The sequence below is a fragment of the Hippopotamus amphibius genome, chromosome 14, assembly GCF_030028045.1.
Source record: "Hippopotamus amphibius kiboko isolate mHipAmp2 chromosome 14, mHipAmp2.hap2, whole genome shotgun sequence".
In the NCBI taxonomy this organism is placed as follows: domain Eukaryota; kingdom Metazoa; phylum Chordata; class Mammalia; order Artiodactyla; family Hippopotamidae; genus Hippopotamus; species Hippopotamus amphibius.
In genome coordinates this window covers 73,473,084-73,485,733 of record NC_080199.1, presented here as the reverse complement: position 1 = coordinate 73,485,733, position 12,650 = coordinate 73,473,084, and the positions used below count along the sequence as shown (strand labels likewise).

Below are 12,650 nucleotides of genomic sequence, written 5' to 3'. Positions count from 1 at the left end.
CAACAAAAGATCCCATATGCCACAATGAAAATCCTGCATGCTGCAACTAAGACCCAATGCAGCCAAAAAAATAAAATAAAATTTTTTAAAAAATAGAAAGGAAGGAAAGAAGAGGAAGGAAGGAAGAGGAAAGAAAGAAAGAAAGAGAGAGAGAGAGAGAGAGAAAAGAAAGAAAAAGAAAGAAAGAAAGAAAGAAAGAAAGAAAGAAAGAAAGAAAGAAAGAAAAAGAAAGAAAGAAAGAAAGAAAGAAAAAGAAAGAAAGGAAGGAAGGAAGGAAAAGAGAGAGAGAGAGAAAGAAAGGAAAGAAAGAAAGAAAGAAAGAAAGAAAGAAAGAAAAAGAAAGAAAGAAAGGAAGGAAGGAAGGAAGGAAGGAAAGAAAGGAAAGAAAGAAAGAAAGAGAGAGAGAGAGAAAGAAAGAAAGAGAAAGAAAGAAAGAAAGAAAGAAAGAAAGAAAGAAAGAAAGAAAGAAAGAAAGAAAGAAAGAAAGAAAGAAAGAAAAGAAAAGAAGGAAGATAGATGAAGGTGTTCTGCACAGCTTTGAGAATTGAAACCAAGTGGGCTCAGTGCTAGGATTTAAGAGGTCAAATTTTTTTTCTTCTAATCATCTTAACCATTTTAAAGTGTACAATTCAGTGTTGTTAACTACATTCACATCATCTTACAACAGATCTCTAGAACTTTCTCATCTTGCAAAACTGAAACTCTATACCCATTAAAGACTAATTCCCACTCACCCAAGCCCTTGGCAACCACCTTTCTGCTTTCTGTCTCTATGATCTGCACTACTGTAGATACCTCATGTTAGTGGAATCATACAGTATCTGTCCTTTTGTGACTGATTTATTTCACTTAGTGTAGGGTGCTTACAGTGCATCCATATTGCAGTGTGTGGCAGGAGTTCCTTCTTTTCCTAAGGCTATATAACATTCCGTTGTATGCAGAGACCACATCGTACCTATTCACCTGCTGACTGGCATTTGGGTTGCTTCCACATGTTGGTTATTATGAATAATGGTGCAAGAAACATGGATGTGCAACTATCTCTTTGAAGTCCTGCTTTGGATTCTCTTGGGTGTATGCTGAGGAGTGGAACTGCTGCATTGTATGGTAGTTCTTTTCTAAATTTTTTGAGGAACCTCCATACTGTTTTCCGTATGGCTGCACCACTTTACATTTACATTTTACACCCACCAACAGTGCACAAGCGTTCCGGTTTCTCCATATCCTTGCCAATACCTGTGATTTTTTGAACTTTGGACAGCGACCATCCTAAGGGAATGAGGTGAGATCTCATTGTGGTTTTGATTTGCATTTATCTGATGATGAGTGATGTTGAGCATCTTCTCATATGTTTGTTGGCCATTTTTATATCGTCTTTGTAGAACTGCCTATTTAAGTCCTTTGCTCATTTTTGAATTGGGTTATTTGGTTTTTGTTGTTTTTGTTGATTTCTAGAAGTCCCTTATATACTCTGGATATGAATCCATTATCAGATAACACGATTTGCAAATATTTTCCCCCATTCTGTAGGTTGCCTTATTCTGTTGATTGTTTCCTTTGATGCACTGAAGTTTTTAAATTTAATGTGGTCTCATTTGTCTATTTTTGTTTTTGTTGCCTAAAGACATATATATATATATATATATATATATATATATATTTTGAAGGGCATATTTTTAAAGAAGTAAAGTGATATATGTACAGGCAAAAAATGTCAAAAGAAATATATGTGTACATATAAACATACATATATGTCTACCTACACATATATTCATAAACATACACACATAAAATTCTCCCTTCCACCCCTGATACCCAATCTCACAGTTTCCTTTCTCAGAGGCAACCACAGCTGCCAGTATTTTTCCAGATAAAACCTAAACATATATTCGTGTATATCATTCTTTTTGATTATATAAATGTCATATGTATTATTCAGCTAATCTCTTTTTCCCACTAAACAACATAACCAGGGGCAGAAAAACCAATGTAAAGACTTTTCCCTGTCAGTGCATGAGAAAGCTTTAATTGTTTAATAGCTGCCTGATATTCCATAGAATAGACATTGCATAATTTGTTTAATCAGTCCCGTGATTAAACATTTAAATTATTTCCAGCCCTTTGCTGCAATGAATATCTTTGACACATGTCTTTCAGCCCATGGGGACTACGTCTGTAGGATAAATTGTTAAAAGTGGAATTGCTGGTCAAAGGCTTTGTGCACTTTAAACTTTGATAGATATAGCCACATAGTGGATAGTTTACCCAAATATAAGAAAGGATTTTAGCAACCAAAACTGCCCAGAGTTGTGTGGGTTACTTTACGAAATCGTGAGTGTTTTAGGGAAATCAAGACAGGTTACATATCAACTTGTCGAGAATGCTATTGGATATATTCAGGCATTGTAAATTCATTGATCACAAAGTCCTTTCCAACTCTGATGTTGTAATTTTCTAATAAAAGGTTTAGCCCAAGAGACTTTGCGTATTTTTGCTGAATGTTGTTCAGTGATAAAGCAAGACGCGCACTTGATTCACACTGAGAGGTAAATGAAAGATGCCCATTAATATAACACATCCCCAAAGAGGCCCTTGGGTGAAGCAATGCTCTAAATTAAGGCCCCGCACATGGTACGCTTGTACCACATGGCCCTGGGCAGGTGGTCCAAGAGGGTATTTGGAGGCCCTTCTCGTCCTCTCCGTCCATCATCGCTCACATGGTGCACATCCAGAACTCCACATACGGAGAAGTGCTCTGCAGGAGGTGTGGCCAAGCAGGGAGAGCTGTTGCTGTGTGAGCCCTTGCTCAGGGTCCTCAGCAGGGCACGACACGGTGTGTCGTCATCTGGTGTGAGGCATGCGCTCGTCGCTCTTGCTAATTAACGAACGGAGGCTTCCCGGGAATGGAAAATTCCCCACCTCGTGCCAGCTCATTTAATTTCCAGCCGTAGATTTCGGGTTTTTTGGGAAGATCTTTCTTATAGCTACTGAACAGAGCTGAAATCTGTCCCTCTTTAAAGTCTGTCTGTTGGTTTTAGTCCTTCCTTTTAGAGGTGCTAAATACAAAAGTCTTCTTCTTCTGCCTTCCAGACCTTCAGATATCTGAGAACAGCCATCAGGTGCCCACTCAGTCTTCTCTTCTTTGGGTTCAATCTCTTCGAGCCTTTACCCATTTCTTAGGTGTCATGTTTTCCAGACGTTCCCTGTCTTAGTTGCTCCTTTTTGAACACCTCCCAAGCAGTCAAAGGTCTCTGAATGTGTGCTGCCCAAGACTGGCCCGGATCCTGGCCAGGGAAGGATGAGATGGAATCATTTCCTTGTTTTCCTGTGGTCCTTTTTTTAAAAAAAAAAAACAACGGAGCCTAAAGATGCCATGCCAGAGACGTCTCGCTTCTTCAGCCTGTCAAACATGCCTTTCCACTTTTTGGGGTAAAAGCAACCTGACTTCCCAGTAGGCAATTACTCTTCCCTTATTCTGAGAAGTTATGAGGGCACCTCCGTCAGGGTGGGAGGGCACACAGAGAACCCAATTTAAGCCATTCGGATTCTGGTTCCTAGGGCTTTGAGTCTTGGTGAGGATGATGTAGCAGAAAACAGTGGAGCAGAGTTCTGATGGGGTAGGTGGAGACACAGAGTCTGCCCATTCATTCCGGCTAACAGCCCCATTCTCTTCTCCCTGAGGCTTGGTCCTTCAGCATCCAACAACTATTCCATACCTTTCCAGCAAAGGCCTTCCCACTAAGAGTGTCAGTCTGTTTCCATGGCTTGCAACTAAAGAACTCTGACAGCATCAGATTACCGCATCCTGCCCCGACCCCAACAGGGGCACACTGTGGACCAGGCTCCTAACTCTAGTTCACACGTTATGATCTGTTTCTATTCACACTCGGACACCAAAGGGTTTGTTTTTTTTTTTTTTTTTTCATACCAACCAGTTCTCCAACTCTCTGGACACCAAATGGGTGTTCCATGATTTAATTCAATTCTGACACAAACTCTCCAGAGTTAGCACCGACCCCACAGGTTAAGGGCTCAGTCCTACAAACTGCACGCTCTTCAGATGCCAATTGCAAGTCCCAGGGCCTCCTGTACTTCTGTGACCGGCTAGCGACAAAGTCAGAGGTTCCCACAACTCTCTCTTCAGACTCAATGATTTGTGAGAACAGCTCACAGAACTCAGGGAAGCGCTTTACTTGCTAGTACCAGCTTACAATAAAGGATATTCTAAAGGATACAAATGCCCAGTCAAACGGAAGAGATGCCTGGGGTGTGGTATCAGATGGAGCTTCCACGCCCTCTCTGGGAAACTCACTCTCCCAGGACCTTAGGGTGTTCACCAACCCAGAAGCCCTCTAAACCCCATCACTTACGGGGTTGGATGGAACGTTCATTACAGAAGCGTGGTTGATCAAATCTGTGGCCTTTGGTGATTAATTCAGTCTCCAGCCCCTCTCCCCTCCCCGGATGTCAGGAGGTGGGGCTGAAAGTTCCAACCCTCTCATCACTCCGCTGGTTCCTCTGGTAACCAGCCCCGAGGTAACCAGCCCCCATCCTACAGCTCTCAAGCCGCCTCCCCCCAAAAAGTCACTTCATGAATATAAACTCAGGTTTGGTTGGAAGGGGTTTATTATGAGTAACAATAGATGCTCCTCTCAGTCCTGTTACTCGCGAAATTCCAAGGGCTTTAGAAGCGCTTGTGCTAGGAACTGGGGAATGAAGGCCAAATACAGATTTCTTATCACATCACAGGAGCACACAGATGCTGCTGTTAAATCACATGTCCTCCAGTTCTCTGCTTGGAAAGTCGATGTGGGACAAAAACACAGACTCTGAGGATCATGAGTCCCTCTCGTTTGTTCCCATCTATCCGGTAGAAGACGCCTGCTGATTTGCTAACTTACCATCAAGATCCATTCAAGTTTTTGGCAAAAATGTTAAGCACCTGATTATAGCTCATGTGTATCGGCCGCTAACTTACTCTGTGCCTTGCTTCCAGGCAAGAAAATCAGTGTTCACAGAGGTTTCCTACTTGGCCAATAAGCCATGGACATAAGCTTCAAACCCAACTCTGGAAGCCCCAAAGGCAGGGAGAAATCAGGGATTCTCACGGGGTTGACAGCCCGCAAGTCACTTGGGGAGACGCTGTGTCTTCAACTACTTTGGAAGACCTGAAAGAAAAGGGCAGAAGAAGTCCACAGAGCCTGCTTCAGGATGCAAATGCCCGTCTCAGATCCCACGCGCTAATTCACAGAGTGGTACAGCTAGAAGTTGAAGTCACTGAGTGCTGAGGTGGAGGTTTAAGGCATCAGATTCCCTGTGAGTCTGAGACCTGGGTGGGGAAGGCGCCTCCCACCTAGCTTGTTCTGCACCCTGAGCACCGGGCCAACATACTAATGCACCCCACATGCATGTGGCGGCATCTTATGGCACCCACTTTCGGATTCAGAGGTCACAAGAAAGACACTCCAGCATCCTCACCCCACCTCCTCTCCCCAGCTCCCTCCCTTGCTCCAATAGGGACAGCTCTTAGAAGAGGAAATTAACAACATAAGAGATCTGACATGTCCAAGGACAAGACAAACATGGTGAGGAAATGTAAGTTATATTAAGGTAGATTTAGATGTTGCTTTTACTAAAGTGTTTGTTTGTGTTTCTCACCCAGATTTGGTAGTTTAAGATCCTAATTTTATAACCTTGGTCACTGAGAGAAGCTCGACTGATTCCTATCACTTTAAACAGCCTTTCATAGTCACAGTATCTAGAGTACATTTCCTCTTCTTTTTCAACATATCACATTTCTTGGCAGAAACCTCTAGCAGAAAGCACCAAAATTTTTATAATGAGGATAAAATCAAAATTTCACACATCAGATTTCTCTTGTAGACTATTTCTTCCTGTTCAGTCTTTCCCTGTTTAACTTTATTTTAGTGGCTGACCATTTAAAATTTGATTTCAGCATCGTTCACTCATTATGTAGGATTTGCTTGCCAAAGGGCATTTGCCCTTTGCTCTGACTTGAAAGACTTTGCCGGTGTCCTGGCTCAGGAGCTGGCTGCGTGCAGGCCGTGGTCCCCTCCCGCTGGAATTCCCAGGGTGGACTCCGGAACAGCCTTCCCACCTTCCCTGTCTCCATTGCACTTGGCTTCTAAGATTTTCCATTTTAAAATGTGTGCTGTGCTCTTGCTTCCCATATAAAGGTTGTGATTGCTGTGAGGTGTAAAGATCAGGTTTAAACCCCAAATACCAACAAGATACACTGCAGACAAGAAGAATCTTTTACTTAACTACCAAACCAGGCCAGGAGTCCAAAGCAGCTTTTGTCCCTTCTGGACGAGTCACCATAGTCCCCAAACCTTTTGTTTTTTTCCCTAAATGTGCTTTCCCGGCTCTGCTCAGTGACTAACTCCATCACGAATGTGACCCAGTTTGTTTGGCAAGATGTGATTTTTTTTTTAACTCACGCTGCTTTTCCTGGTCACGACTCTCTCACAGGCATTTAGCGACTCCCTCTCGGCATCCGTCTGGCCCTGCTGCCGAGCTGGATTGATGGCTTTCTCCCCAGCTGTTCCCTTCCAGCCCTCTCTCCTCTCCCTGGCAAATCCATATTCCATGTGCTTTTCTGCAGCATTTTGATATCTCCAGAGTCTCCTTAAAATAGATAAACACTACTCTCCAAGGGAAGTAGCAAGGCAGAGTCCACAGATTTGTACTAGCTCAGTAATCTGCTCCGAAGGGAAACGTAACAATGGCAGTCACCAGGGTAAAGGCTTTTCATCATTTCCAAGTACTGTTGACTCACGTGATCTCATTTAAGGTCCATGATCACCCACAGCACAGGTATAAATGGTCCTTCCATTTTACAGGTAGGAAAGCAAGGCTCAAACAGGTAAAGAACTCGTCTACACAGAGAGTAAAAGACCAGGAGTTGAACCTATCCTTTTAAAAACTGCTGTGTAATTTACATTCAATAAAATGCACAGATCTTCAGGGCTGTTTGACGAATTTTGACAAATGTATATACTTGTGTAACTACCGCCTAAAAAGGATCTAGAACATTTCCACCACCCACAAACTCTGCAGCCCCCACCCCCGCCCCTGCTCCTTGCCTTGTGCCCTTTCCCAGGAAACCCTCCGCCACTTTCTGGCTTCTACACCCTAGATTGCCTTGAACCTGTCTTCTGATGCTAAATTCCACACTCCACCTTCCATCCGTTTTCTGTTGTACCACGCCGGTCTTTGAAATGAACTCAATAGCACCCACCAGGCTGGAACCTATAGACAGAGAACTGTAGGAAGTCAGGCCATAGTCTTTCAGTTAAAAAAGCAGGTCAGCTGGTGGAGTGGACCTCGAGGCTTGCAATTCGGGGGACGTAGGGAGCGCAATCCCAAAACCACACAAAGGCCCTCCCTCCAAAGTTCAGGGTGAAGTTCAACTCACTGCTCTCAGGCCTCAATAGCACTTCTACGTTCAGAGGGTTACTGAAGGAAAATTGTTGTAAGGTTTAAAAGAGAGAAGTCAGATTCCGCTTTGAGATCAAAACACCAGACTCCAGTCCACTTCGACGACCTCCCCACACCCCTAAGCTGCCACCGTGGTGTCTGGGGCCACCAGTGACAGGCAACGCTCTGAATTTTTACATGGGACTCGCGGACTTTTCATGACCATCAGGTATGGGTAATCTGTCGACTGGGAGTTTTGCAACTGGAGGCCTCCGTTTTAGGGGAAATAAAAGAAATAACAAAAGTCCATTCGATTACTTCCAAAGATATACGGTAAAGGGAACTAACCGCTGAGTCACTTCAGGTCGAATTCCTATCAGGCTTCCATTAATGAAGGGACACATAATACAATTAACCGTATCTGCTTATCTGCCCACAGTTTTATGCTAAACTCTTTGTTCTCTGTAGCAGGTTAACTGGTTCCTCTTGGATCTTGTTTATACACAGCGGGTGCTGGTCAATGTTTAACTGCTGATTTGCTAAGAGCAGAAAATGTAGCCCTGATCTGCAACATTTGCCAACTTCTGGGGTTGGGAGGCAGGAGGTGTGACCAGGCTGCAGCACCCTCAACGCACAGAACACCTTCCACTGATGGAATACATGATGCTTCCCCCACCTGCGGCACAGGTGGCGGGGGGTGCAGCCCCGCCAGCACACCAGCCATCTCCAGGGTGAGTGATCTGTGGGTGGCCCTGCCTCCTCCGCCTGCTCTCCCAGGCTCTCCCACAGCAGTCTTCTCTCTCCAGAAGATATGTTGTACAGTCAAGGGTTTGCAAGGGACACCTCTCCTGGGTTGGAACTTCCAAATAAGCCTTCAAAGTCATTTTGAAGTACAGAATAAACATCAGTTAGGCCGAGATGAATTCCCACAAGTCCCCAATCCAGAGAATCTGAGTGGCCAGCCTCCACTTTTCATTCCTTTGCCTGAATTACTAGCTAGTCTTTCAAAGTTTTTAGACTATCCCTAAACATCCAGCTTTCTGGTTTTGTTTTGCTCTTTCCTTTAGAAGACTAATTGCAGAAAAGCCGAGCATGCAATCATTTCCTGCTCCCGGATGAGCATCTACCGGCCTGCAGAGAGGAAGGGATGGCAGGAAGGGGCTGCGGCCTAAACAGCAGCCAGGAGCTGGTTCTAAGGTTAATTCGCACCAGGAGGCCCCCACCTGCCATCACAGTCCTCACCTACAAAGCGATGATAGTAGGAGAAAAGATTCCTGGATGTTCGCAGGTTCATAAAATGGTTTGTGTGGTGGAAAGATAGTTTTGCTTTTTCATCAGCGCGCGCTGGGTCAGCCGGGCAGCCCGGCCCCACTCTGCATGCATCCGCTGCACCACGCCATCTCTTCACCCCTTTAATCAGCCCTCATGCCTTCCTCCAGAGCGTGACCTGATTCTGCACGACCTTTCCCAATCTCCCCTCCACTTCCTGTCCCAACTTGTCCCTGCTCTTTGCATTCTGCTCCACACATTTTTTTTTACGGGAGCATTGGCATTACAGTTTTAAGCCTGCTGATGACTTTAACGTATTTCAAATAATTGTCTCGGCTTCCTGTCTCTCCTGTTCAGCCCGGCCTCTTTCATGTCATACTGGCATTAAATTCCCTGTTTGGGCACTTTGCTGACTGTTATGGAGGGATCCAAAGATTTCTGAGAAGGGGTCCCTACCCTCGATGATTTTGCAGTCTAGGACAGGGGATGCTTATATAATACCTAAGCAACATTGACAGCTTTCTCTCTGTCAGGCAGTTTCCTTCCATTACCTTCAGCCTCATAATAACCCTTGAAATAGACACTAATGTTATTCTCACTTTACATATGTGATCACAAGGCCCAGAGAGGTTAAGTAACTTGCCAAAATCACACAGCTAGTAAATAGGTAATGTAATTATGACCTGGGTATTCTAGCCCAAATGACTCCAAAACCTGAGCCCTTACTTACCACTGTGTGACATGTTAAGTACCACATAGCGATAATATGAGAAGGGAAAGTGTTGTCAGCAAAACCGAAACAGAATTTAAGAGCTGGGTGATTTCAGAAGATGAGATAAAAACCAAAAGTGTTAGAGAGCCTTTTCTTTGGGTAAGACTGGGCTCCCTGGCCCCAGGGTACTCAGGCAGAAGCTGAAGCCATCTGTGACATTCTGGGTGCATGCCAGCATCTTGAAGAGGCCTCTGTAAGTCTTTCAGCTCTTGGTATGATGATTTTGGCAAGTGGCCTATAAGCTGAGCTTGGAAGGAAGGCTTCTTGGTGTGGACTGAGGGGAGAAGGTGTTTGGGGTGTAAAGAACCTGGGGACCAAATCTCCGGAGTCAGAATACACAGGACATACCTCTCATTTTGACTAGAATCCCCACAAAACTCAGCCATTACCTGGGTGAGGAATATGTATATTAACACAGTTGCTGTTTGATAGTTAAAGAAGCAATAAATGTGATCATTTAAGCCAGTGATTCTTAAACCGTGCTCCTGAATTTATTCCATAAGCTAGACTCGGGAGTTCCACAGGTAAAATTAAATAATTGCAGTCATTACCAATTTTTAGGAGTGGCAGAAGTGTCTGGATGTCCCAAAGGCACCTTGACCTCAATATATTCATTTGAAATTTGTCTAATTTTTCTTCAAACTTTGGCAACTGCTACCCCTTATCTGCCAGTGAACAGTGATACAATAAAACAAATAAATGAGCAGAGCTAACAAAAATGAGCAGAAAAACACAGAAATAACCAATTAGGCTTGGTATGACAGCTTGATTTTTTTTTTCATGGATAGTTGGTGGTAATTTTAGATTGCATACATACATTATAGAGTCATCCTTTCCACCTGTAAAATTGTTCTTAGATCGCTTAATAGAAACAAACACATCAATATTTCATGGTATTCTACAAAGAGCATTACGGCTTCAGGTGCTCTCCTTTGCCTTCTGAATGTGCTGTGTGGCTAAGTGATGATTATACAGTTATTTCACTATGGTGTGGATAAAAGTGTAGAAATTCTAAATGTGGGTCTGTACCGTTAGGCTGGGGGAGGACATTTTGAAGGGTTGGTGGAAAAACGGTTCCATGTAGGGTACAAAATACAATACAAGGAGGGTCCCAAGCCTCCCCTCCCTTTAGCTGTGTTTCCCCCACAGCAGGGGCCCTCCCCCCAGGAGGCCATATCGGAGTCACCCCAGGAGCTTTTTCAAAATGGACCCACACCGCCACCTCCCCTGAGGACAGCTCACCCCCAAGGCCGTCTCAAGCGTCTGGACTGTGAGAATCTCACAGGCTGGTGGGAAGAGGAGGTCACGCACAACAAGAAAGGGCCTCACAGGCGATTTCCACCCCTTCACCTGCTTCCAAACCTCTGCCTGGACCCCAGTGATCAGGACCCTTTAGCCGTGTCTCACCAATGGTCTAAACGTTCCCATCTTAAACAGTCGCTTTGGCCATAGGGACATGATGTCCTAAGCCCTGAAAGAGGCCCCTATACCCGATCCTCCTGTAAAGCCAGCATGGACCGGAGCATCTCTGCCCACCGGAGCCTGGTTGGCACCAGTGCCTTGAGCTACTCAGCCTGGAGCTGATGCCACCCCCGCCTCACGCCGTCAGCACTGCCAGAATCCCCCGTCTGCTCCCAGCTGAGCACCTGTCTCCTCTGATGTTTCAACCAGCCGCTAGATGCTGACGATACTTGCCTAGACTTCTGGAACAACCCCTTGGACCATCTACCTACACACCCACCATTGCACCTCCGACTCGACATACTCAAGAGGGAGCTCATCATCTCCTGTTCTAACCCAGCTCCTCTCCTGTAACTTCAAACTCAGTGGGTAGTATCGCCACCCCCTGGGCTGCCCAAGCGAGAAACCTGGGAGCCATCACTGAATTCTCATTCTCTCCCCCGACCCTTCACCTGTAACCGATCAAACATCGAGAACTGCTCCTTTCGTTTACCTGGCTTTCTATGATCACAGTCCTGGCTCAAGCCCTCATCACCCTATCTGAATTTACTGCAACAGGCTTCCCGATGTCAGCCTTTTCCCCCAGAAATTCCATTCTCCATAATGCTGTTGGAGGATCTATTTACAAAGCAACTCATAGAACCAATGACAACATCACTGCTGGATGGCCAATAGAGCCCAAGCTCCTTCACGTATCACACAAGCCCCAACTTCTCTGCCTTTATCCCCTACCTCGCCTCGCCTGGTATTTTAAGCCCCATCCAGACAGACCTGTTCCTCTCTTGCCTCCCTGTTACTTAAACCTGATCACCTCCTTTTGCCTTGAAGGCTAACATTCAAAAGCTCTTACCAGCCATCTCTGATGCCACCTCTCCCCTCCCAGGGTTAGATGCCCTTCCCAACAGTTCCCACGACTCCCAGTGCTTGCCCCCAGGTTGCCCTATTGATTTTATATTTTCTGCTTATGTTTGCTCTTCCAATGAATGTGAGCTCCTTGAGGGCAGGGACTGTGTTTTCTACTACCTCTGAATTGCCAGCCCTAGAGCAGTCACAGAGCACAATTTCACGGAGGACGAACTATAAAGCAAACTGCAGCACAGGAGCGCTGGCCTCTCCAGCCTTCTGTGAGGAAGTGTCAGAGGTGTGACCACCCACACACCTGCACACGGTATCTCACCCTATAGGCATCTCTTGACTATTAAGACATCTCCCCTAGTCTCTGGGGGAGGGGAGGACACACTGCCTCCTCTCATTCAGCCCTGATCATCTTCTCCGTCTCCACATGTGGATGTACAGGAGACATCGGCCAAGACCCAACACCCCACCAAGCTCTGTTTCCCAGGACCGGAAGCCACCTAAGGTGCTCTGTCACCTCCCTAAACATACACACAGGTCAAGTATCTCCTGCCTGCCCAGCTCTGATCCCATGCAACCCCCACCGGCTTTCCCCATGGCTGGAGTGCCCCATCACCGCTTTGGCCCCGTCCAGCAGCTACCTGGTGGCATCTTACCACCCCCACACGGACGACTGGCTTGACACCTGCCAGACTTCTCTTGCCCAACCTCCATGCGGCCTTAGAGGAGGAACTGACGCTTTGAGAAGTAGACAGTACTGTTAGGCCTTTAAAGGGCCGCCCATCCCCCTTCATACAGTGTCAGAAAGGAGAAACACGCCTTCTGGCCTGGAAGTCTGTTCTGTTCCCCCTTT

The 12,650-nt window shown here is 45.5% G+C and overlaps 1 long non-coding RNA gene across 6 annotated transcripts in view; it reads right to left on the bottom strand.

Moving 5' to 3' along the window:
- Positions 1–12,650, bottom strand: part of LOC130835498 (uncharacterized) — a 42,863-nt gene that overhangs the window by 5,096 nt on the left and 25,117 nt on the right. The gene's annotated exons all lie outside the window — the stretch shown is intronic.